The following is a 27,141-nucleotide window of genomic DNA, read 5'->3' as shown; positions in this document are numbered from 1 at the left end:
ACGCCTTGATTAGAATGTTTTTTTTTCTAGGTCGCGCATGTTCGGCACTCGAACACACCTTTGAGCGCATTTAGAGCCAGTTGACCTCCTCATTGGGCGGGCATGTGGCCGGCTTTTATGGGACTGTTATTTTTTCTTTCATTTTCGCCATTTCTTGGCTCATTGCAGACCATGTGTCGGTTTTTCGCCGACCTCTGGTGGCGAGGTGTCGCAGTTGGGCTCAAGATTTCAGTTCGAGAGGGCAAAATAAAAAACAGAGGGAGAAACAAATCAACTTGTGGTTGCGAAACACGTACCTGCATGTGCGTTATATGTGTGTTTAAGTGAACCCTCTCGAATTCTGATAAGCGTTTACTGCAGCATAACTTCTTTGTGACGAAGCAGAAATACAGCATAAACATCAGGTCCAGTTTGATTAAACCACTTAGCAGCTGTCAGCTCAAGCAGCCTAGTGTCGCGCCTTAGTCCTTAGTCTCAGTGGCCGGTGGAAGCCGACCGCTTCATAGAATCTCTGAAGCTTCGAACAGATGTGTAGAAAGACAACAATGTTATTAATCACGACGTAATGAAATGGCGCATTTTTCAGCGGTCAATTTTTTTAGCAAAGATTGCCGCGTCAAGCGCACAAACGGTGGCAATTTTTCAATATATACTTAATCCAGAAACATCGGCAATAGTTGATACACAAGATATAAAGCGACTCTTCTATAGGAGCCACAAACACTGCTCCTCAAGCCACCATCGTTTTTGTCACAACCCATTCTTTCATCCTTGTTCCAAGTCGCGGAATTCAAGTTCCGCTAGCGAGCCCCACATAGCGCAGTCATGTGTCGAGCGATGATGGCCGGCGTTAAGCTTGCCCGCCCGCGGCGCCCTCCGAGTGCTCGGTGCCTTCGTCGTGCTCCTCGTAGATGTGCTTGAGTCCCGAGGCGTAGTACAGGAGCACCAGGTTGAGGGACTTGACGCGCAGCTCGCAAGCCTCGAAGGCCCGGTGCAGCTCCTGGCGCGAGATGTCGTCCGGCGCGGTTTGCAGCTGCTCCTGCAGCTTGTCCTTGCGCGCGCGCTCCGCCTCGAAGAGGGTCTTCACCTTCTGGTACTGCGGCGATGAGCAACGAGATTCGACGAGAATTTCGTCCATATTAAGTCTCAGAAGCGGGCCGAGTCGAGTGTCGCGTGTTTTCGGTCAACCCGACGCGACGACTGTGCGTTTACATGAATTCGATTTGAGAGAGACAAGTCGGCAAAGATCACAGTGGCGCTTAGCGTCGGCGTGGGGAATGCGAGCGTGTCCACGCGTACTCCGAGACCGCGGCGAGCTGCCTTGGTCTCGGAGGCTCTACGGTGCCAGCACGAAACCGGTTTTGCTGCTACACACTCACGCTAACACGACTCGCCAAAGTAGGCGACGTTTACTTGTGCTTGGTTAATACTTTGCCTAAAGGGTAGGGCTGAGGAAACCGACCCCGTGCGGCCGAGCCAACCAGATGTTCACCGAACTCGAGACACTAAAGTTGACCAGAATCGGAAAGACAAATTCAGCGTGACAAACGGACTCGGCTCGGTTCTGTCAGGTTCATGTGAACGCCCTGAAGGGGAAGACACTGCGTACTGAACGAGTTGGTCAGTCTGCATTATGGGAGGAGAAAAAAACTATGGGGCATTTAATTCCATTACGTGTAGGGAATGAGATAACATTAGAATGCGTAAATTTTATGACAGACCACTCCGCCGGGGTTTTTCCGTGGTGAGCTTCTGTTTGCGGTGATGCTGGTGGAGGGAAGGGGCGTGGGGTAGATGACAGGTGCCAGATGTGCCAGGCGTGGCACTTGGCACGTCACTAAGCCTGATGACTCATAACTGTCTCGACCAATCAGAAAATTTTATGGCAGACCAGAACGCCAAGTTTAGAGAGGGGTTTACAGCGGGGGGTGTTGAATAAGGTTTGAATTGATGCACATCTATTTGTATACGCGAAACCAAGACAACTCAGTGAGGCGTTTATGCAGCGAACAGGGTTTAAAATTTCTTAAAGGGACATCGTGGGGGATTTAGTGTAATTATTGTTTTCAGTAAAACTTTATTCTCTGGCTTTTTTCGGGGTATGTAAACGTACGCAGCAAAAAATAAAAAAAATAAGGCTGAGAAAATAGTGATGTTGACTTCACAGCGCGAAAACACCCAAGGACGAAAGACACAAAATGGCGGGGACGAGCGCTTTTCGTCCTTGTGTGTTTCGCGCCGTGAACCCAACATGAACGGTCACCAACTTCCCCAAACGAGAATTTCGAGAAAACATAATTTAAAAATTCTCTCGCCACTGCATTCAGAATTGTCCTGTTCATACCGAGGGCGACTGGTCGCCGCCGTTTTGAAATGAATGACTGCGTAACATAGCCTCTGGGATCCGCGACAAAAATTTGGTGTTGTCACACTCAGTTAATTGAGAAACTGGCCGCTGATAGCGACGCTTGTATTTTGTTTCTCGGTCTTCTTTAGCTTATGAAAGCTCCTTTCTTGGTGACAGTTATCTCCTAGTCGTTTGAATGATTTATTTAATTAATAGACTTACTTCAATTTCTCCTGAGGGTTCCTTAAAATTATAAAAAAACAATAAAAATATTTTAGTGATATTTGCTTTACGAAAGCATAACAATTAAAATGCCTTAAATATTAAAAGAGCAGATTTAAACTGTGAGCGTCCAACTAAACCGTCGTAGTTACGCAGCCACATGGTACAGCAAGCCACAGCTTCGATGCCCACCATTCTAGGAAAGGGCAAAAGAGCATCTGTAGCCAAAATTTTGCGGAGCTTAACATTTGCGAGAATATTTTTCATCGCCATCCTTGTACGTAGCTAGGAATTGTGTTTCTTGGCCTTACCACGGAGACTACGCACTACAGCGTCAATTTTCAAGCAATGCGCTGTGAACGCGAAGGAGCTGTGTTTACACATCAGTGCCATGGTTGGAAAACTTTTGCCCGTGGGTGCACATCAGCGCTCTTGCATCATGTACTTGCGCATCCAAGTGCGCGTCACTTACGACGTTTCGCACGCGCTCCATGCGTGCCTGGGGCTCCATGTTGGCGTGTATGTTCTTGGCGGCGTTCACAGCCTTGGAGAATGTCTGCACGCCGAATCCTCGACCGGCCAGGTCTCGCAGCACATCTTCCAGCTGGCTGGCATTGTCGGTCATCTCGAGCCGCCTGAAGATCTCCTCGTCGACCTGAAATGGCGGGAGGACTTCTTGCATCATCCTATACAGACTTTGCATCTTGATCAACCAGCGGGAGGGCACCACGGAATGATGCCATGGAAGACTACAACCGGAAACGACTCGTTTTCAATAAATGTTTTCTCCTCCTTCTTCGTAGAAGAACGCAGTACCAGAGGAGGAGCAAGCTTTGTTCTATGCGAGCGAGACCGTTTACAACAGAGGCTGCGTAAAAAGGGAAGACGCCGCCGCTATAGTATTGTTCGCACGGGAAAGTTTTCGAAAATAGAGCGGGAAGGCAAAGAGGGAGGGGGGGGGGGGGGGGGCGCTTTTCAACTTGACACAACGAATCTCTCTTTCCGTTTTCCCCAATACGTCGCCTTAACAAAAGCTTCTATTCCAACCGCAGCCTCGCGAATCACTTTTGCTCCTTGAGTAAGGGCGTCTCGCTTCTATAGACTATAGACCAGACTATAGACTATAGACCAGAAACACGCTACGTTTTGATCTCGGCAGTAAGAGCGGAATGAGGAAGAAATCAGATTAAGCTGCTTCGACTAACGGTGATGCGAACGACAAACGGTCTGCTAGGCAACAGTCTAACGTGCGCGGTTAGCTGGAAGTGAACAGCAGAAGTTGATATTTTGTGACTGTAGTACAACGCGCGCGATACAACTGAAGCCTCAAGCACACGTGAACACATGTGAACAACGTGGGGAAGACTGCCAATAGTCTCTAATAGAGTAGAACAGCTTTTCTGAGAAAGCAGAATCGAGGAGGTGCATAAGCTTAAGCGACGCTCTTGTTTTTCTACTCAATACATGGGAGAAAAGTAGTGCTCATTCTACCTTTGCATCGATATAGATAAAATCTGCTGCATATATAAAGAGGCGGACGAAAGACAGATAAAATCGGATGAATAGCGATAAATGGGAACGAAATTTTGAAGTTTTCAATTTATTGACGGTGATTGTACAATTATGAAACTTTGTAATCTCGAAATTTAAGTTTTGAAGCTTTACGTCTCCGCAATTAAAACTGGTATCATAAATTTTGACATGTTCATGATTGACCTGTCGGAGAGGAAGAAACCTAACGCCTTAAAAATTACACTGCGCGTGAAGTAGCTATATGGGTCACGAGAGTTTTGCACAATTCTTATTGAGGAGGTGTGCCACACATGAACGTTAAATGAAACGTTTGCCTCCTTGAAGCCCAAGTAGGGCTTTTCTCGTGCAGTTTAAGCATATTGCAGACATCTGTATCAGCAGCCAAGTGCCGTGCCTTTAAGAATATCGCTATTTTATGCGACTCTAGAAAAGCCGTATTTTTTCATTGGGCTCATTTTTTTACCGGCTTGATTTAATTTGCACGTTCAGCGCCATATAACGATTGTTATTCAAGCAACGACTGTGTCTCAAGCACCCTTGCCTAATCTCACTTGCTTCGTTTGCTTTACAGGACGCAACCTACCTCGCACTTTCGTCCTTCGCATTGCAACATCGCGTTTGCCTTACAGGCGTACACTTTAGCGGTGCTCACCGGTGGCGACAGCGAATTGGGCTGCGCCCTTGACTTTGACTTAGCAAGCGGCGACTGACTGGGTACAGCCGCTTTGACTTGGGTTGCCAGCATTCGCATTTCCTGCTCTTCCTGCGTGACAGCAGAGAAGAGGCAAAGAAAGACTGAAAAGACAATGACAATGCTCGTTGTCAAAAGCACAAATAGTGGCACGCATAATAATAACCATGGTTGCAGATGGCAGAGGAACGGGTTAGTTGGAGAGATATGGGAGAGGTCTTTGCCCTGCAGTGGGCGTAGCCAGGCTGATGACGACGACTATGATGATGATGATGACGATGATGATGATGATGATGATATAACAGTATTCCCAAACTCGTTATTGTCATGATTTCATTATGGAGTTCTGCGTGCTAAAGCACCATTGTAGATGATCAAGTGCGCCGTACTGAAGGGTTCCGGATTAATTTCGGCCGTCTTGAATTAACGCTCACAGCGAATCGGAATTGAGTTCGGTGCAGCTTAATTCTTAATTTGCTTTTTGCGCGAATTTATTGAAGATTTGTTCGGTTGCATATAAAAGCGCCGCCAGGACTAACATTCGGCACTTGAAAAAAAAAAAACAGTCGATGCTCTCGCGCCAAAATAAGCCGACGCTCGTTCGGCGCTTCGAAATATAATAAAGAGACAAAAGATAAAAACAAGCATTAAAATTAAGATCAATTGTGCCTACCTTTGTGCTAGCGTCTGTTTTTTCTGCAAGCAAAAACATAAAACTTATCAGCACCGGAAACTTCTGTTGTGCAGCTGCATGTGTTTTTATAACGATAAGGGATGCTCAAAACAGTCACAAGATGGGATGAAGCTCGCGCATATGCGCCAGTCCCTCACCGTCTCATGAGTGCCTAATTCGTTTTCAACTCTTGTCTTTCGAACTGAAATGCAGCATCTTGCTCAAGAAGACATTTTGCTGAGCTGCTTAAAGGTTGCTTTTACTGACCTCCTATGGGTTCTGCTTCTTCCTCTGGCCACATTTTTCTGAAACATAACAAGAGTAATAAGTGGGAGTTCTTTAACATCGACTAAGTCGGAGGTATGAAACAACGCCACCTTTCGCATCTATAACTTGTGATCGAAGTATGATTCAGCACCACAGAAAAGATCATTGCGTAATACGAGTGGTGCTACAACCCTAGTGAGATGAGTATCAAGTCCTTTCGGATATAGAACGACGCAAAAAATGTAGTTTCTTCGTGACTGCTGCTTGGCGAAAAACCTTTGTCCCTATCTCTGTGTGCACGAAAGCAGAACTTGAGACGGCCTTTCTTTTGTGTCACGGTTAGATTCATCACTGAGCGCCTTCGGGCGCCAAATACATGTGCGGAACGTTAACAGTGAGAGAATTTCAGGAGTGAACAGAGAGAGAATTTTATGCGGGAACTTGACCCAGAAAAGCCACTTCAGTTGCCAGTCGAGACCGATAAACGATAGGAGAACCGTAATTTATATCCTGAGCATGTTACTGTCGCGCAAACATCGCAGATCCTGCACTTTCTACAGGTGAGTTTCCTCTAATGCTGCTAAATGTATACCATGAAGAAGTTACCAGATAAAATTCAATGATAGTGATGCGAGAAAAATGTTCGCCGAAACTTTGACACGCTTATGTGCAACTCAGTAGCTGCATGCGTTTCGTCAGCATTAAGTAATGTTATGCTAAGCGTTGTCTGATATATTTTGTAGCTACATAGCCTTTCCTGGCTACGTAGGAGAATCCTACGCAGCCATTCCTGTTCGGTTAAAGCGTGTGCTCAGCTGATGTCACCTTTCGCAGTGACACTTGTGACTTACTGCTTGCACAAGCTCATCAGCATGGACTTGCCGTGGCACCGGCTATGTATGACCATCCTGCAGACTTTGCACCGCATGCCCTTGTTCAGCCAGATCTATGAAAGAAGTGAATGCAACGTAAACAAGAGACCGAGATTTGGTTGTTGGCGTGCTTATTTTAGAAGCAAAGAGAACTGTAATCAAAGGTGACCGCTAAGCTTTGCGGCAACCAAGAAGATTGGCAATAAAAGTTACCACAGAGTACAGAAATGCACTTCACCATGGTTTGCTCAAGGAACCGTCTGACGCTAAGGCGGCGAGGAAAAGAGGGCTGAGCACATAACTTTTGGTTGAATAAGGTTTTCGCTTTCTACACCTCAATGAAAGCGAACGAATACGTCTAACTGGTTCTAATAGAAGTTGTATGGAATTGTTTTCTTCCTCTATCAATGAAATCAGCTTTAAAATGTTTGGTTACACAGCACATAAATACCCACGAAAGCAGGAGATTTGAAAGCCATCGCCGTAACTGACTTGACAGGTCACCGAAAGCGAATTTCTGAAGTCGTGGGATCGGATCCCGCCGACGGCATGTGGTTGCTATTTTATTCTACTTTCTAACTATTTATCTTTCAGCGAGAAATTAATTACTAATGTCCGTTTGAAAAATCTCACACAAAGATAACAAACGCTACTAACGTACCTATGCCCTCCTTGGTATCGGTAACTATTGCCTGCCTTCCGTTATGTGTTTCATAACGAGCACCTTATTTACCTAACCATGCCTGCTCCACAGGACAAACTAAAACACAAACACACTGCAGTCAGATACACCATAAGTCTGCAGTGAAACTCCGTCCACATTCACGACCGAAAACACACACTACAGTCAGATATAACATAAGCCTGCAGTGAAACTCCGCCCACATTCACGACCGAAAACACACACTACAGTCAGATATAACATAAGCCTGCAGCGAAACTCCGCCCACATTCACGACCGAAAACACACACTACAGTCAGATATAACATAAGCCTGCAGTGAAACTCCGCCCACACTCACGACCGAAAACACAAACACACTACAGTCAGATATAACATAAGCCTGCAGTGAAACTCCGCCCACATTCACGACCGAAAACACAAACACACTACAGTCAGATATAACATAAGCCTGCAGTGAAACTCCGTCCACATTCACGACCGAAAACACACACTACAGTCAGATATAACATAAGCCTGCAGTGAAACTCCGCCCACATTCACGACCGAAAACACACACTACAGTCAGATATAACATAAGCCTGCAGTGAAACTCCGCCCACATTCACGACCGAAAACACAAACACACTACAGTCAGATATAATACCCCTGTCACACGGCCAGTTTCAATCACCCTCGAGTCGAGGGTCTTCGAGATTCTCAATCGCCATCGAACTCGCCGCTGCTACACGGCAAATCTCAATGGCCATTGAAATGGTTCTCGTGTCTTACACCACGGATGTGTGGCGCCACAATCGCTACTTTGGATTTTGCAAAAATAACAAAAATATTTGATAAATGTATACTAAATGCTGAAATAGAGGCATACGCGAAAGTCGTTCAAAACCCTTTTAATTGCACGTACGCGACGGACATATGCTTACACTGCTGTAGCCACTCTAATACAAGACGAGCCAAAACCAAACCAGGCCAACTTTGTCGGAGCGCTGCTTCGTCAGGCTTAAGACCTGGGAAATCGCCATGATATCTGAAAAGCAAGAGCTATTTGTCTCTGGAAACCTTATGCGAGGGTAAGAATGGACAAATCGAAGGCGAATACAACAGCTTAGAACACGATATTGCTTTGAGAGATTAGCGACGAAGCTGTTATCGCTGTGAAGCGGGCGGGCAGGGTGCCGCCATGTTGTCAACATTAAGTACGCAAGCAACGCAAAGACTGCAACGCAAAATTAATGCGCTTAATGCGCTTAAAACTTGTCTAATATAATTTTAAAATAATTTTACAGACTGCTTGCATTAAATTTTATGCGAATAATGTTTGTTCGTGTTTTTGCATCGTGAATGTGTCGTGTACGAAAGTGCGCTTGGCGCCGCTCGAAGCAACGCTAGCAACCTTGGGCAGCGCTCGAAGGCCCTCGAAATCTCGATGGAGTTCTGCGCTACTCCGTTGACTCGATAGGCTATTGACTCGATCGCCATTGAAACTGCCCGTGTGGCAGCGCTCGATCGCCTTTGAGTCGATAGACTATCGGTTCGAGGGCCCTCGAAATGCCCGTGTGACAGGGGTATAACATAAGCCTGCAGTGAAACTCCGCCCACATTCACGACCGAAAACACACACTACAGTCAGATATAACATAAGCCTGCAGTGAAACTCCGTCCACATTCACGACCGAAAACACAAACACACTGCAGTCAGATATAACATAAGCCTGCAGTGAAACTCCGCCCACATTCACGACCGAAAACACACACTACAGTCAGATATAACATAAGCCTTCAGTGAAACTCCGCCCACATTCACGACCCAAAACACACACTACAGTCATATATAACATAAGCCTGCAGTGAAACTCCACCTACATTCATGACCGCCGCACAGAATTCCTCCGCGACAAAATGTAGTCTATTGTTGGTCTTTTTTTTCTGACTTTAGCAAGAAGCTTACCACAAGACCAGATTCTAAACTCAAGAATTTTTATGCTCCAGTCTCGTTTAATACGGTCAAACATAAAAAAAAACTGATTTCGTTTACTATTGTGGTTGGTCAGCGCAGTTTACAGGACTAGACGAGCCGTGGCCCGCTGGTGCCAACAACTGTTTTTGTTGTATTCTGCTGTAGTACAGCATAAGCTGATGTGCGCATGCCTATAGTCTCACACTGCTGACCAAAAACTCTTTCATCCTACATTAATTCACACTGTTCCTGTGTTTAGAAAAAATATCTACGTGCAAGATGCAGTTTTGGGTTTACAGAGCAGCGCCAACTTAAGTGAAAAAAAAACAAATTTTGAAATTGTATGCTGTATTGCAAGACGTATTACAGCGGCTGAACACCCAAAGCTGTTAGTCCTGCCTGCCGGAAGCCGCTCTGCTGACTTTTACAAAGGCCATAGAAACCATAAGCAAGGCACAACCAACACATCGCGAACAGCTATTAAGAAGAAAAAAAAAGAGTGCAGCCCTATGCACTACATAAGAGATTTTTGCAGTACTGAAAGGTGCAAGAGAAGAAGTTCGGGAGAATCTACCACAAAACACGATTCGCGATGAAATAGCACTGTATAAAGGATCTAAACTGCCCCTATCCAGTTATGCTATAACTCGGACATTCTCAATATTCATTGCTGAGCGCACGAACTGGCTGAACTTTTTGCACTTATAGAATTATATGAATATAGGATGCATATATAGGGTTGATTTGGGGTCGAGTTCATCAAGCTGTTGATACGACCAGTATTTTCACTGGTTTGTTCCTGTGACATTGGCAATCGGGGTTGCACTAACGAGTCGTTCTTGAGAAGTAGGCTGAAAGCATTGAGGAATACGCTGCTGTCTTACTGACGCCAGTCGTGGCTTCTGGGATTCTGCGCCGATTTGGGGAGGCAGGTTTTACTAAGTAAATATTATTTTTTGAACAGCCAGCAATACTTCAACACTTTATTATTGTTTTTGTGTTGCGTTTACAACGTCTCTTAGTAACAGGTAAGTAGAAAAATTATCGCGGGCACGTACTCTTGTGTTGCAGAACTTGCAACTGGTGGGTTTCTTGAAGAGAACGTCTTCGAAATCGTGAGCCAGGGACTTTGGAGAAAAAGGACCCGTCGACCTGCTCGCATGCGCAGCAAATCCGCCAACGTAACTTTAGCAATGTTTGGAATAATTTCTTTGAAAGCAGAAAAATTATAGAGAATTTTTGGCTTAAATCTGTGAACGTGCGAAAGCAGAACTGCTTGAGCGATGACGACGAAGATGAAGACAGAATTTTCTGTCTGTGTCTTCGCGTAGAGATGGAAGTTGATGAAGACGACGATGTGCAATGCACAGCGCGAGACTGCGTCACAGTTTAACACCATGCGTGATCAGCCGAGTGCGAACAGGAGCGGGGACAGCGGGCAACCGTGTTTCACAAAGGACTGAATTCAGACCGGTTGTGAGAGACAGCCATTAACAATCATGACTGGAGAACAGTTTTTGTACCAAAGACGTATCCCAGTAGAAAGAATTCTACTGTTTCTGATCGCCTGTGTTGGTGGAGGTTCATGCATGAGGTGAATTTGGCTGTTCGCTTCCTACTTGTTCGTTTTTCCCATGAGTTCCTTTTTTCGGTTGCGAGTAAACGGTTGTACGTGGACTTAATTCGTGTGCTCTTCACACCACCAATGTATCGCTTTGTGTATTTCGGTTCATCGGAACATGGCGTACTCAAGAGAGTACGCAAAATGCCCCTCTCGCCATGTAGAAAAACATTTTTCTTTAAGCTACACTCTGAGACATTATACCGGTTAAAAACGGCTACAGAAAAAAGGTATTTTCGTGTCTACTGTTAACTGTTGCCTTTGTGATGCTCCTGAAACGATTTAGCAGTGTTTCATCAATTGTAAAGATGCAACACTCTTCTGGGACGTCATGCAAAGGAGACTGAAAAAAACAACATAATTTGACGCCGCATTCTGTACGGTATCTCACTTCCCTGCCATTCGTTGATTAGGCCTTAAATATGTTTTTTTTTTAGGTGGATTACACGGCCGCCGGAAAACACGCATGATTTACCGACATTGTGATTGTGTTGTTCCTGCTAAACCCCATTTCAGAAGAATGATTGTAGACCTAAAAGAATTGTATTCACAGACTCAGTTTGAACCGGACTGGCACTTACTCTTAGTGCTGTATAATTCCTTGTCTTTTTTTTAGTTATTTGCCGCTTAGATGCGTCGTGTTATGATGTACTAGCTAAGTGCTCCGAATTGACTCTCTTCTCTTGGTTCGTTGCTTACGCGTGTTGATTTGCCACTGTTTTCTTCATGTTTGTAGATTGCTCTTGTACATAAAACATGGCATCATTGTAACAAATACCATGTAGAAAAAAAAAGGTGGTAGCCTATAGTGCTCTCGTGCACTGGCCAGCGAAGCTGATCTGTTCGAGCCGCCACGCATTCGAATCACAGTCGCGGCAGTGTTCGTTTGATTTTTTTTTTCATTCATTTCATTTGGCACAATTCCCCAAACATCGCAAGACCTTGCTCGGGCTTTACGGATCCGAATAGTTCTCTCGCCCTGATATGTGACAGCTCAAGCTGTTCCGAATTTTACAAAATGCAGTACCACTGATAAAAATCTAAAAATAACTAAACGAAAGCGCAGGAATAGGGATTTCCGACATCTCTAAGAGGTTTCAAGTGGGGTAGCAGGTGGCTGTAATGGAAAGAAAGGCGGAGTAACTGCCTCACTCTTGTAGTACACTTGTAAAACACAGAGGTTAGAGGGATGAAAGAGTTGCCTTGATGGAAAGCTCTGGATTGCCGACTACCTGAAGTTCTTTAACGTGCAGTGACAAAGCCAGCACTAGGGCGTTTTACTGCGATAACGTTAGAACCCCGTGGGGCCGAAATGCTTCGTCGATAATAAAGTTCACCCTTTGGTTGGAGGGAAGTGACGTTACGAGACCGGTAACGGCGTCACTTCCGGTAGAGGCATCAACAGCTGCTAATGCTATGGCGTTGCCAACACATAACCAAATTAAGTGTCCCCTCCTCCCCTCAAATGGGATGCCGAATGCAGCCTAAATCCATACAGTGATCTGCAAAGTGAAATTAAATCCACTGATTAGAGATTTCATAGCAGTCAGGGTGGGGCCTGTGCGGCCAGCTTACTGTGCGACGTCGGCGCTGGTCACGGCGTGTCCTTCGTCGAACTCCCTGATCTCGCGAGGATGCTCGAAGCTGAGCTGGGCGCCCTTCACCTTGTACTCTCCCTTGAACAGGAAGCGCAGCGTGATGTCACCGTAGCAGTGGCGCGGGTCGAAACCGCCCAGGGTGGCGTACTTGTGGAACTCCCTGCGGTCACCGGGCCCGGTCATGTCTCCTTCGCTTTGGAAGGCGTTCCATGTGGACACAGCGTCAGCGCTACTCATTGTGCTGGCGTCAGTGAATGACCCATTATGGTGCCGACAATGAATGACCCAGGTGCCACCGCACAGAACACAAGCCGAAATGAAAGTACATAATTCAAATTTTTAAGGGAACCCGCGCAGAGGGAGGGGAACACTGCGTACGTCCAACGCAGAGAAAGTAAACTTACCTGAGGGAACACATGCACCTCTTGCCGTCGGTCCCCTTACGTTAAGAGTATGTTTGTATGTACACACTGCACGGCATCCTCACATCTTAAAATCCAATGAAAAAGTCAAGGGGATTCTTTTTCCAATCCATTCTTTTCTCTATTTTCATTCATCGGTTAAACCTTTGATGTCAGAGCCAGAAAACGACGCTGGTTGCTGGTTATCAAACCTGACGTCACAGGAGGCAGATGCTAATGATGAAGAAAAAATAACGTCACAGGGTTAAGCCCCCGTTCTGCAGAATATCTACCGTTTTAGTCGTTGCTGTTGTGAAAAAATCCCCGGAGCAGCAACCTAGGTGGGCCACCTAGGTCACGTGACCTTGCAGCGTCCTCACAACCTGCCCACCGGATTGTGAGCGAACTGACCACCGTGGCAGGTGACAGTTAAATTAATGATTGGTCGCGAGAAATTGCTCGGGAAGAGCATACTGGGTCGCACAAGCCTCAACAGATGGCAGCACCTGCCATCGCAGGGCAGTGGCACATCGCTCAACCGCTGCACCATTGCGCCAAAAGTGAAGTGTAAGGTCGAGAATAACCAAAGCCGCATATACGGGCCTTAACGCATTACCTGTATCGCGTCATACCCTTAAGGCGGAGCTTAAGTCTCCTCTCCCATTTTACTTGGGAAATGGATCGTTACAAAATACGACCCTGATCCAAGGAATTAAAACAAGAATCATAGTCAGACTACCGCAGTCAATTCACCAAATGAGCTAGCCAGATTTTTTTTGCGGCTGACATGGTGATACCAAATTTGTCAGCTAACAGACCAAGTTAATGTTAGTTCCACGTGTCCTAACAAAACTTACGAAGCAAGACCATGTGAATGGCAGTTTAGTAATTTTATAGTTAGGACACATAACGGCTATTGGCTCTGCCTTGTTACTAACTTGAAACGCGTTGAACATTGCTGATACGCAAACGTAGTACATTAAAAAGTTCGCTTTTTGGTTCGGTCGTCATGAGTGGCAGGCTACGTACGCAAATTTTTCGAAAAATGTTTTTCCGATGCGAGTTTTTTTTTTTTTTTGCTTTCAGCGCATTTACTTGGCGCTACATTCGTGCAGAACAGTCGTGAGTCGCGCCTTTTCAGTAGTCAGCTCTCCTGTTGCCAAATTTACAATCTCGCACAGAACAACAGTCCTCGAGCAAGTCGCGCCCACAGCCTCTGCGGTGGGGACAGCGCAGCGTATGAGAGCCGAGATGTCTGCCAATCATAGAGCTTGGGGACATAACAGTTGCCACATTTTGGCGAGTCTAGCGCTATTAAAGTGCAAAAAAAGTTCGGGTATAGCTCCATCTGCATCCTCTCACTGCTAAAAGCAACGCATTGCCATTTCGATTCGTGTAGGCCTGTGTAGTTTTATATTGCAGAGGAAAAGTGAGCCGTCATATTATAGCTCACAATGTAGGATAAAGGTATTAAAGAAGCCAACACTCACCTAAAAAAAAAAAACAGGGGGAACGTTCCTGTTTTTTTTTATTTCTGTTGCTGATCAATGGGAAATAAGTGGTGTAATCAAAGGTTAGTTACATAACGTGTCGTTGCTTACTTAGGAACACGTGTAAAGTGGGGACATAAGAGCTTGACGACTTCGCCGTGGTAGCCTTCGGTGGTCTTCAGGCACTCCTCCAGCACGTGGGATATCGGGATAGCGGTCTGCACGAGAGAGGTGATAATGTCACTGTTCTCATACACTTCTGTGCAAGGCTTCTTGAAGGTCGAATTCTTGGACCGTTAAGCATTCTTCGGGACAGCTGGAGTGGAATTTTGCTTCAAAGCACATCGGAAAACTGAATAGAAAATATTGAGCTTTAGTTCAAACTATCCTTGCTGTTTTGAAAGATACCAAGGAGCCAAGTTAAACTAGACTACAGACATCAAAGTTGCGCTTGAAGTGCGTTAAGGATATTATTGCAGGCTGCACTGAAGATGTTTTTTTCTGTGGATCACCATTTACGAATTTTGAGTTGTGCTAATTGACTCTCTTAAGGTGAGAGATTCCAGGACTTTTTTTCAAAGAGCATAAATTCTAGTCACAGCACTAGAAGGCTCGATTCGACCTTCCCAAGGATGCTACTTCAGTGAAAACCTCTGCGTTCAATTCCCAGCCGAATCACTCACGTATCCCAGCATGGTGTCTACGCGAGGCTTCTTGATCCCCTGCAGGCTCACTATCTGGCCTTTGCTCCAGACGCCGACGTTGATGAAGCGGTAGTGATTTTTGACCTCGAAGCTAAACGACTCCAAGAACACGGGTTCCTAAAAGAGGTGCAAAGTCAAATAAAATATTTAAGCGTAAAGTACTTCAACTGCAGCAGAGGGTAGTTACCAAAATCAAGCAGCAGAAGAAGAGTTGGCATTTAGTTACCTTGCTATAGTTTAAAGTGTTAATTATCGATTCCGGAGACACGAAAAAAATGCGACCCGGAAATCGCAAACATTGTTTAAATTCTCTTCAACAGCCACAATGTTGGCCAGTCACGACAGCTGTTGATACGTTAGCCCATTTTCAGACAGCAGGGCACAGTTTCAATATTTTGCAGGCCAGTATGGTCTGGTATAATGTGCGCGGTTTAAGAAAAATCTGGATTTAAAAGTCACTGCCTCATACTTAAAACTTTAGTTAAGAGCGCTGCTTAATGGCTAGGCGCAAAAAGTCCACACGAGCCAATGACCAAACGTACTTGCATGAAAATTTTCTGGATTTCGATTACCCCAGGTTTCGAAACAACAGAAGTGGCAATCGTATAGTTAATCTCCACCAAGTTTTGATGCAATGGAATGACACGTAGTATGAAGCGTCGTATGGTTATCTAAAGGGGATAACCAGGAGTTCCGACTCAAAGCACAAGTAACAACGTTTTCCTACAAATAAACGCATATGTATATGTGTAATTGATTATATGTGCAATATACTCGATATGCCTTGGCCGATTTGGACGGGTTGTTGAGTGGGAGGAAGTGTCATGTATAAATTACAAAATTCTTCGCCTTTATTCGATGCAAAAAAGGGGAGCAGTGAGCTTTCTCGCTTAGGTGACAGATAGCCGTGCCCCCCCCCCCCCCCCCCATCCCGTCCCCCCGCAGGGGCGCATTGCTTAACCGCTGTGCCAATGCGCCAGGAGTGGTATGAGGGCTCCCAGGCCTATAGTATATATAATTATAGAGGATGACCCGTTCTGCATATTAGAGCACTAACTCGTTACCGCTATCCGAACAACTTCCATCCGTGAACAATGAATCCAAACACTGGAACTTAAGTGAAAGCCGCAGTGGTAACGCACGCGCCGTGACATCGCTCTCCTCACACTATTTCACAAATATGCGCACTTCAATAGAACTACCTCATTTCAACTCGATGTCTCATCCCGCACGTCGAAAAGATTATATAATAAGTTTAGTTTCGCAAGAATATATGGTGACACATTGGCTTTTAACTCATCTGCATTACCACGAGCCATCAGATTATGGAATGATCGGCCAGACAACATCGCTTCCGCGTCTAATCTAGAATCTTTCCATTCTAAACTCATCACATATTTCACTGAAACCGTCATTTAGCACACCTACGTTCAAGTCTATTATTGTTCCTTGCTTTGCTGCTACACTCGTGCCATTCGGATGTTTTCTTACTTATGTTTCCTTGCCATGTTTCCGTGTTTGCCTTAATCGCGCTTTGTTTCCACGTTCGGTGAGCGGATTATCCTGTATTGTAGTGAATTATTTTGCGTCGCGTACGTTTCCTTTTGTTTCCTTTGGTTATTAATGCACTGTATTATATCTTTTTTTCGCCCCCCTTACACAATGCCCAATGGGCCTGTAAGGAATTTCAAATAAATAAATAAATAAATCCGCATTTGGCCTAAACACACAAACTGAAAGTCACTTTTTGTAGCGTTGATGTTGGACGAGCACGTCGGCAACACTGTTATAGGGTGGCCAATACCAAGTATGCAGGCAGATGACGGCGCCACTATAATTTGCACAGGAATGGCGTACGGAAAAGGTAAATGAGTTGCAGGACACGTACCCGGTTGGAGAGGACGTAGGTGGTGCGCTTTATGGGGTAGCCCTTCCGCTTCGCTCTCATAAGGATGGCCGCGCTGTCTCCTCTCTTCGAAGGCCTCTCTGCGTTTACCGCGATGTTATAATAGTTAATGCGCATGGCGTAATGTGCAGTGTGGCACTGCAAATATTGTCTACATTAGGTATAGATGCTCGTGTATGCAGAATTGATGCAGAGACCTTGAATTTCAATTTCCCATAAGCATGCGTCCTAGCGACACCAAACTATCCCCGTCCGGCATTAGCGAAGCGCACCGATATCTTGACCGCAGGAACAGTATAGTGCATTTGAAGCTCTGTCAAATGCGAATGCAAAACGTAAACTTCATAGCTGCATTCCACAATGACGAATTCTTAATGCAAAAAAAAAAAACATCTGTTATAGTTCTCAAGTATGGGAGTTCAGCAAGGAGACACGGTGTTACTATCTGTGGTCTACCTCGGTGATGTTTCTGCACTTATGCAGGATATATAAGACATTTAACTTAACTGAACGGTTATGTATTGCTTTCATTTTGTTGGTGCCGACAAAAAGGGCAGGGCAAGGACCGGTGGGAGGTGAATTTGCACTGGGTTCATAAAGAACTTGTACACCTAAAACGCACTGGTTTCAGGTGGCTCTCCGCGAAAGCGATTAATTACCGATAAGAAACTGTTTACGATACAGTGCTGGTGGTAGCCAGCTCCAGCTACTAGACTAATTTCGACAATTTCAAGTATAATGACCTCTGAGATTCAAAGAACGTGGCCACAGGGCAAGCTGCAATTTCAGAGGCCTCGCATGCATACCTTGTAGCAATCTCCGAGCAAGACTGCCGATGGCGGTACTATTGTGAAGACCATGTGAACATTTTGGGCATGCACGGTTCCTTCTTCCACATATGATCACCGGTTTTGAACGACCAATTATTTGTGATGCTGATGGACTTGAAATTTGAATGTCGTACGTTCTGTGGTATTCTAAATCTATGTGCTTACCAGAAGCCACAAAACGCCCCTTCCTAAAACGTCCCACAAGGTACTTTTGCTGCAAGGCACTGAAAAAATCATAACCTACGTACCGATCGGGTAAGGGGTTTGGCACTGGCATTTTCCAATACACATATAAGCCCTTTCTGTGGCTTCCTGCGATAGAAACCAGACTTATCTGCCGTTTCGAGCCCTCGCTTACCGTAATTACCCAATACTAACGCACCACTGAATCTAACGCGCACCCTTTCGTTGCGTGGCTTTGGTTTTGTTTCCGGTAATAAGTGCATGCCGTTTCGAGGTTCGATTTTCATACAGAAAGCTGCGCATTAGACATGAGTAAATACGGTACTATCAGTCAGCAAACCAAGAAGCCCAGAAAACTCAGCGTATAGGCCTGCCATCTAGTTTGAAGCGGCTAAAACACAAGGTGGGTTTCTTTCAGTGTACGACAGGCGGCGCCTTGTTAGCGCCTGTTCTTGGCGCCTCGCTGCATCGGAGCACCCTAGTTCTAGTAGCTCTAGCCTGTTCAAATACGCCGTCGACCTTTCTTTTCGAAACTCGCCCGTAATGTCGAACTCGGATGCTATCTAGTGCGACTCTTATTACTGCGTTTCGCTGCAGCAAACCAGTAACTCGTTCTCTGCATTTCTCCATATGATCGATCTGATGAATTTTGCCGAAGCTATGCAGGCATTGCGAAATGCGCTTGTTTCTGGTACAACTTCTGAGAGCTAGTGCACATCTTTACCAGGTAACACGTACACACTTTCACAAGTCTTTTGATGTTTAGTTCCAGCGACACTTATGCAAAACTTTTTCGAAATACCGCAGGAATGATTAAACCAAAAGAAATGTTGACCTTCGTTGTGGCCTCGACATGAGGACACAATTTGAAAATGCATGTTGGTATGCTCACTCGCACACACGTGCAGGAATTTACTTCCAGGATGCACTCCAAGGCCGTCAACACATGCTTATCTTTCTTTTGCTCCTCTTGTAACCGTCAAGTTCCTGCAGCTGATTATGTGTAATGGACTATTCGTGCCAAAAGTACGGTTGAACTTCATTTTTATTCTTAATTAAAGCCGCTCAAAACTCTCAACTTGAAACGAGTACAGTTCGATAAATAAGATTTCGTGCGTGACATAAACGCAGATATGACACTAAGGACAGGGCTTGTTCGAGATAAAGCCCGAGAAAAAGAGAGATAATTGGCGGCTTGGGACATATCGTTCAGAATGATTTATGAATGACTAATGCGAAAAGCAATAAGCAAGAAGACAACTTACAAGGGGACCTCCAGTTGTCACATGCAGTTGGTTAAATCTTGGCGCACGAATTTGTGACGTTGGCTTGACGTCACTAATGGTAGGGCACGTGGCGCGAAATACGAATTCGTTAGTTCGTCTTCAAAATAAAATAACCTTATGCGCCGAATGAACGTGGATATAACAGCAGGGGACCAACAAACCGGTTGCAGTGAGTAAATGTTAAGAGAGTGAAAGTTCGAACGTTCCCGAAACAACTGAATTCTAACATCGATGTGTTGAGATGCGAGGAACAACCGAATTTTCATTTATTGACAGACAGGTTCTCGAAGGCCCGGTTGACGTTTAAAAAAAATCTTTGCACGCCATGCTGTTTTGGTTTTCACTGCGAACCTTAGACACGACCGGAGAGAAGTCCTCATTGAGCGCAAATGACTACTTACCGTGATCACTCGGTTTCTTGGGGTCGGACATTGATCTATCATCGATCTTCGATGCGTCTTCCTGCGTAATTTATGCCATCATCAACATGTATGAGCTTGACGCACTGTCTTGATTGACTACACAGCCACGGCAAAAAGAGAAATGACTGTGTTTGCTCAAAGAAAAGGCTACTGCCTCGCCACGGTTTAATCTTCACAGCATCAGTTCCACTACATGACCAGTAATCTAACCACACTTTTTGTCTACACATGTGGCCGGTGGGACACAAAGGGTTGAGTGCTGCGATGAATGAGAATAAATTAACAGGGTAAATTTGGCTGGTAGATAAGAAGAGCAAAAGGTAATGTGCACCACTCAATAAAGAGACTACATGGGGCGGGTGTGAGAGGCTAGGCATGTCTCTGCGTTGCTGCGGCTAGGCAGCAGCGATGGCGATGATTATGCGGAGCAGAACTGAACTCCGGTATGCTTGCATCGGTACAACATACCTGAAAAGGTAGAAAACTAAACAGGAGATTCTGTAGGTGAATATGAATCCGCACTTCATATTTAACAGCATGCTCGTACAATAATGAAGCAGCACGGGGCAATACCAGCAATACCATTTGTTGTTGGGCGAGTTGGTGCTCACGATAATCCATAACAGCGCGACAGGCGGGACAGAAAAGAGAGGACACAACACAGAGCGATCTGTGTTGTGTCCTCTCTTCTCTGTCCCGTCTGTCGCGCTGTTATGGATTATCGCAATACCAGCAACTCTTCCTGCAACGCGGCTTACCTGAATACGTCTTACAGTAGAACTATTCAGTGCTTTAGCCTTAGCTCCTGTGACGCATACACTGGAAGTTTTTTGCGTAATTAAAGTTACTGAAAATAAGCGTACATTTAATGACTTGGGAAAACCGAACGCAGCAAACTGTACTTTTTTTTACATTTAGGGCGCCAGTTTTTTCCCCACACTTGATGTAGGTTCATTGGAGTGTGCAACAAAAACTCGCGGAAGAGACGAATTTAAACATCATCAAAATATGCCGCATTCTTTTTTACAATCTCGCAACCTCTTCAGAATAAGAGCTATAAAAGTCTCTGAGAATTGCCTGAAAGATAGCTCGGCAGCAGTAAAGGCGCACTCGTCCATGCATAAAATTCTTCCGTAACTAGGAGCAGTTACGTTACATCCACCACCATGCCGCTGTGCACTGCACCTCCTCGCAGCACGCTACTTGAGACCACGCTATGTTTCGTCTCATATCAGAACACAGACCTTCGAACTAGACTACAGCACACAGTGCTCGATTCGAAGCGATGCACTCAGAAATGAAGTGTTTCAATCCACGAGGCGGTTTCCAGCGTACCGTTTCGGGTGGCGGCGAACTGCTGAGAGCTTGGGTTTTGTCCCACTTGAAGTCATCCTTCCTCTCGACGTTTATGACGACCCTGGAACATACGCTTTATTCGCTCTCCTTGATTCATGCAAACAGAACCAAACCAGAATCATTTATATATGTGTACTGCCAATGGCTTAGTGGCGCGCCCACTTGGAGACCAAAGCCGCATACACGAGATACAATTCAAGAAAGCAGCGGCAAAAAGCCGCCAAAGGAGGCCCTCCAGCCAGTGGAATCTACCGATTATCATGACGTTGTGGTTAATCCCATACGGAGGCACCTGCCGCGACGAGATTAGCCGTGGCGTCATGAGAACTGGCCAGCGCCATTGGCTGGAACCTAAGTCACGCATGTTTTGTACTCTATCAGGCAAGCAATAATTATGTATACTTCGCAATTGTTTAGTTTAATCTTACATACTGCGTCAAATCAAGGGGCTATACCTATCCCGCATATCTAGAACCACTCATGCTATTGCAGAAACATGCTCTGCACATTTTAACCTTTCCAACCTGCAGAGAAGACACTACGCCACTCTTTCACGAACTTCAGATCATGCCATTCACGGTCGCACATGATCACAAAACAGCATGGCTGTGCATAAATTCTGTCAAGCAACAGCCCGCTTCTCTCCACGATATATATATCCCCGGTAAAGGCACACATAAATTGTAGATAGCTATACATATAAAATTCCAGCTGTTCACAACTTAAACAGCAGGCGGTTGTTAACATATACTCGCACAAAAACATGGAACACTCTCCCAGTCGCGGTAAAAAAGGAGCGCAAATCTTTATTATGGACATCATTAACAAGAATAATTTTGTTTCTTGCCCAAACGTAGTGCGATTCTAAAGAATATGGTATTTGGTTGTAGATGTTGTAATACCTTCTGTCACATTTGACACGGTATTTATGTATGATATGAATGTTTGTTAAGAACGACCCCAGCTGGTTTTTGGCTTCTTTTGTTGGTAATATATCAGGTGATGCTTATTCCGACAGATTGCTAGTTTTGTGAACTTTCCTTTTTTCCACGTAAAAGTCTTCACATTTAACTCTTGTTTGTTACTGGCACCTGGACACGTTATTTTGAACTCTCGTTGCATGGGCTCAAAGTAGCAACTTGATAAGGCCACAGATACTCTTGTCACTCGTTTTTGTACGTACTTGTTCCAAAGTAAATTCAACAAAGAGAAGCCATTTATCTTATAAAGAGAGACCTAAGACATCTATTGAAGGACTCCCACAAAAGTTTTTCAATCTTACTTTACACACTTTTTTAACCAAGGCGCTCAAAAAATTCTGGAGGTTTATTAACCGGTCGGTTAAATCCATGCCAGTTATATGCAGGAACAACCAGCCATCTGCTCAAATCTTTAATTAATATTTTTTTTCAGCCCACACTAGTGATAACGGTCTAACATTTCACGACTCCTGAGGATAGGCCAGCATTAAGTAATGTAGTACTCACCGAACAAAATATAGTGAACCTCTTCCGTAACATTAAGATAGAAAGAATAGCCCAGAAGCCAACGGCATATCAATTGACTACCTACACCAATACGCAAACTAGAATTTAATACTACGCAAAGTGGAATTTTAGACACCTTACTCTCATTTTTCTGTCCCCATTCAGCAGTTGTATGTTTCCTAGCTCATGGAAGCTAGCAAAAATTATTCCGATATTTAAAAGCGGCAGACAAGTAGACGGATCTAATTACCGTCTAGTCTCACTCATAAGTACTTACGCTAAACTGCTCAAACACATAGTATGAAAACACCTCTAGTCTTACCTACAGAAATATAGATTATTATCTATAATCCAGCATGGCTTCCGGAAAGAGTTATAGATAACTTCTCAGCTGATTTAATTAGTTCTATCTTTCCAAAACAGTGAATTCATGTGGCCAGACCGATATTATTTTTATGGGCTTTGCCAAGGAATTTGATAAAATATCCCACCGGAAATTATTAACAAAAAAATAAGCCTGCATTTAGAAGCGAGTCCATTACAAAATGATTCACCTAACATTTCCAAGGCCATGAGCACTATGTTTAGTTGGGAGAGGAAAGCTACCCTCTCCTGTGTAGCCTCAGGTGTCCCCCATTCATGGCTTTCTGTTATTTCTTATTTTTATTAATGATCTGCCTGAAAACACTGATGTACCAGCCAGACTTTCCGCAGATAACTGCAAAATTTATAACACCACCAAAATACAAAGCGACCAGGTGAAACTAACTCGAACTTTCAAAAATTAAAAAAAAATGGTGCGCTGAGTGCTAAAAGGTCTTAAACCCGACGAAGACGGTCCTTATGTCAATAACAATGAAAAAGGTACCTTGAATTTTTTGTATAACATAATCAATTAATCCAAAAGGCAATGTAACATAAGTACTTGGGCCTTATGCTTAACGCCGATCTTCGCTGGAACACCAACACAGATTTTGTGCGCTCAAAAGCTGGAAAGGCACAGCGGAGCCTTATCATGAAATCACGTATCATGATCACGTATCATGAAATAAAGCGTATGGCACATAAAACAATGATTAGACTGGTAATAGTATACGCGAAGCTTGTCTGAAACCTATACACGAATAATAACTGTTCAAAGATTGAAAAAGTGAAGCGATTTGCTGCCAGGTTTAAATTTAATAAAACCGGCATTATATCTTACCTGCCGATATCTGTTCACAAGCTGGTCTTCCGCGTTTAGAGTCGCGAACAAGCACGAAAGACTAAATACTTGTACCTAATTATACATAATCAGATTTACATCGACAAAAGCCGATTTCTTGAATTTCAGTGTAATGAGACATCACGGCATCGTCATGCTATGCTTATTCCAGCTCTTTCTTTTCGCACTGATTGTTTAAAGTATAGTTTTTCCGCAGAACGATTTATGAGTGGAATTCCCTGCCTAACGCTGCTGTACAGTGCACGTACGTCGAAGCCTTCATAAAAAAGCCTCAACGATGTTCGCGTTTTTCCCAGCTTATGAGTTTGTTTTACACTTGAGTGCATGCAGCCTTGCACATTCGGTTATATATTATTTTATACTTACGATTCATTGTGCGCTGACTACAAATATTTTTGTATTTCACTCCAAGTGTTGTTAACCGCATGTATTCTTTCTTTGTTTTTAATACCTGTATTAGAATGTATTATCTGCTCTTACACTTTTCTTACTTTTTCCACTCCTGTAAAATCCCCACAAAGGGCTGACAAAAATTATTTTGTGAGTAAGAAGAAAATTTAAGAGAAAGTGTCCCATGGAAGTAAATAATAATAGTAAGCAAACAAATAAAAATAAATTGAAAATTGAAAAATTGAACTGATACGGACAGCTCGTCATTGACTGGCCCCGCATATATTCTTTCTGCCTGATAACAGGAAGTCGGAACCGCTGTTAATCGCAAACCGATTTTACGTACCCAAGTCCTTAATGGATTTGCTCCCAGATTCATAGAAGTCGGTTTGCGGCCAGTAGAAGTTCACGATTACCAACAGCACCAACAACGGCGTAGGCTGCTGCGCAAATCGGTCATCGTACCAGAGGCAGCCAAAATGCAGCAGAAACATAACGAACAAAAGGATTCGCAAACTAGGCCCTTTTGCAGAGGACCATTAAGGAGGCCAGCTGTAGAGAAATATCTGAACTGGATGACCATAACTCATTGAAGCCCGCCGAAGTGGCTCAGTGACTTCGGCGTTCGCCAGCCGATCCCAAAGGTCGCCGGATCGAATCCCGGCCGCGGCGGCTGCATTTCGATGGGGTCGAAAAGCAAAAACGCCATTCTCCTATGCAATGCGAGTGCCAGCTAAAAAAAAAAAAAACTCAAGTGGTCTAAATTTATCCGCATCCCTCCTCTACGGCGTTCCTCATAAACCAGGAGTTGCTTCGAGACGTTCAATTCTACATAAGATTAATATACAGCAATTGATTTACCACTCTGGTTATTCTGGGCTACATCGATGTTCGAGAAGAAATGGAAATGGCTCAGTGGTAAACAAAAGATGCTTACTGCTCCCCGGCCTTGGATAGAACCTTAGCTGCTTGCTTGCAGTCGGCTACCCGAACACCGTCAATGTTGGCAATCAAGTCTCCCTAAGAAAAGGAAAAGAAGCTGTCATTTCTTCATAACTGCAGATACCACTTTACAAAAACACGTTAATACTAGCTCAATATTAGCCTGAGCGGACCAAAACCTTTTGTTTGGCGCTCTTTGGCCTTGGATGCCCCTTGCGCCAGAAAAAAAACCAGCATCATCAATATTAGCTACAATTTTTGGTCAGGTTGTACTCTTCCTGTAAAGCCCTAGATGTTAGCGATTCTCGAGACCTTTCCAATATATAAAAATTAAAACACGCCGGTTACAACTTATCATAGAGTTCATCGCTGACTACTAAATTTATGCACATGTACTTCTACTGATCTCGATAAAGTAAAACTTATAGGCCATATGTAGCGATTATTTGCAGAAAGAAGATTTGAGTTCTATTAACTAGCACAAAAACACGACAAGGCAACCCCTATGCCAAGAAATATTCTAGGAGAAGACCCACGCATATGTTCGGTTTGTCGCCTCTTCACTCGCTAGTTATGACCCAAACGTCAGTTCAACTAGCCCAATCCAGCGCTCCAGAAATGTTGTATAGTTGTATAGTTCCCTTTTTTCGAATTGATGTTGGTACATGTATTCCTTAGTGCTGCTCTTTCTCACATCTTCGTTACTTGTTTGTTGCTACATGTTATGATTGGTTAACGCTGGCAAATGCCGTGTGATCGTCATTTACACATGACCACCCGCAAAAAACAATAGCCGCCCAACCTCTGAAAGCGGAGCACTGCAGGTAGTATATGAGTGACTCAGGTTTTCTCCTTTTATCCCCTGTTGTCGGCGCGCCGCAGCCAGAACAGAGGGAGAACACGGAAACGAACCTAACCGAACTTTGCGGAAATTTAGTCACCCCCTAGTGCCTACGCGCTGCCCTACCTCCGCAGCCGCGCATGCGTCAACAGCGTCAATGGAATGTGCTACGCCGGTTATTGCGCATGCTCGGGCCGCGCACATCGTAACAGCGTTGGACTGAAAACGTAGACGCGTCACACCAACTACATTAGTCTAAGCGGTTGCTTCAGCACCAGATACTCCCCTTCCCACCTCGCTGTTGTATGGCAGGAAGGTCATAGAAGCTTATGCAAAAGGGAACTTGCTCATGTACTAGTAAGCTTGCAATAAGTGCAAAAAATAACAGCAGCTTTGCTGAAGGCACGTCATTCACCGCTCCAAAAAAGTGAGCGTGAAGGCCCTTCATTGAAATGTGGGTACGGACTGTTGTTGCCGCAGTAGTCTCCGTATCTTACCACTTGCAGTCCACCGGCGGCCAGTGGCGAGTTTCGAGACAGGGTATCGACGTAGACGACCTCGCGACGTCTCCCTTCTACCGTTTTCTGGTATTGAAAGAATAGCAAAGAAAACGTGAAGGTGCGACCGATGTCGCGTTGAGTATGTGCAAAAAATTAACAATTCAAATAAAGTTGGTATTCTGATTTCAGCTCTTGTATCGAGTCAGTGGTGTCATTTATATTTGGATGTTTTTTTTTGCTGTGCTGATTATGACTTGCTAGTGCAACTCTTCCCATTACTTTTTACTCTTAGAGCGCATATTTGCTCTTGCGCAACTATGCAAATGTTAAGTGATTAATATGTCATTTGGGGTTTCCTTTCGAAAAAGAAGAACTTTATTAATCATTATGGCGCTGTGATAAAATAGAGTAGAAATAAACTAGCTTCGCAGTGTCGGAAGCTAATCTTCACACATCCAGACTGTTAAATTGCGTTCACTGAATACTTCAATTCTTCCCAGGGTACGGGCATTCGATGCTGTGTTTTATTGAAACAGCAGTATCGTTAAAGAGAAGCGATGGACACGAATGCGAATTAGCACGCGTTTCGTCAGCAGCGGGAGGTGCCTCTTCAAAGACCACCTTACGTTCTTAAACTCCACGCCGAGAGCTGCGCCAGCCGGCTTGAACAGCTCGAGAGTGAAGCTCTGCCACGGCGTACCCAGCACTTCGTCCAT

The 27,141-nt window shown here is 44.6% G+C and overlaps 1 pseudogene across 1 annotated transcript; it reads right to left on the bottom strand.

Moving 5' to 3' along the window:
• Positions 1-814: 814 nt before the first annotated feature.
• On the bottom strand, positions 815-27,141 carry LOC144127515 (uncharacterized; annotated as a pseudogene). Its single transcript, XR_013313534.1, has 15 exons — positions 27,052-27,141; positions 26,423-26,509; positions 25,080-25,162; positions 21,020-21,101; positions 19,664-19,724; positions 16,946-17,043; positions 15,037-15,174; positions 14,465-14,571; positions 12,440-12,622; positions 10,302-10,395; positions 6,585-6,679; positions 5,698-5,771; positions 4,755-4,861; positions 3,042-3,224; positions 815-1,096 (listed from the first exon to the last, which is right to left on the bottom strand). The product of XR_013313534.1 is annotated as an uncharacterized LOC144127515 (transcript).

Source organism: Amblyomma americanum, chromosome 4 (genome assembly GCF_052857255.1).
Source record: "Amblyomma americanum isolate KBUSLIRL-KWMA chromosome 4, ASM5285725v1, whole genome shotgun sequence".
NCBI lineage: Eukaryota > Metazoa > Arthropoda > Arachnida > Ixodida > Ixodidae > Amblyomma > Amblyomma americanum.
This window is presented reverse-complemented; position numbering and strand designations above follow the sequence as displayed.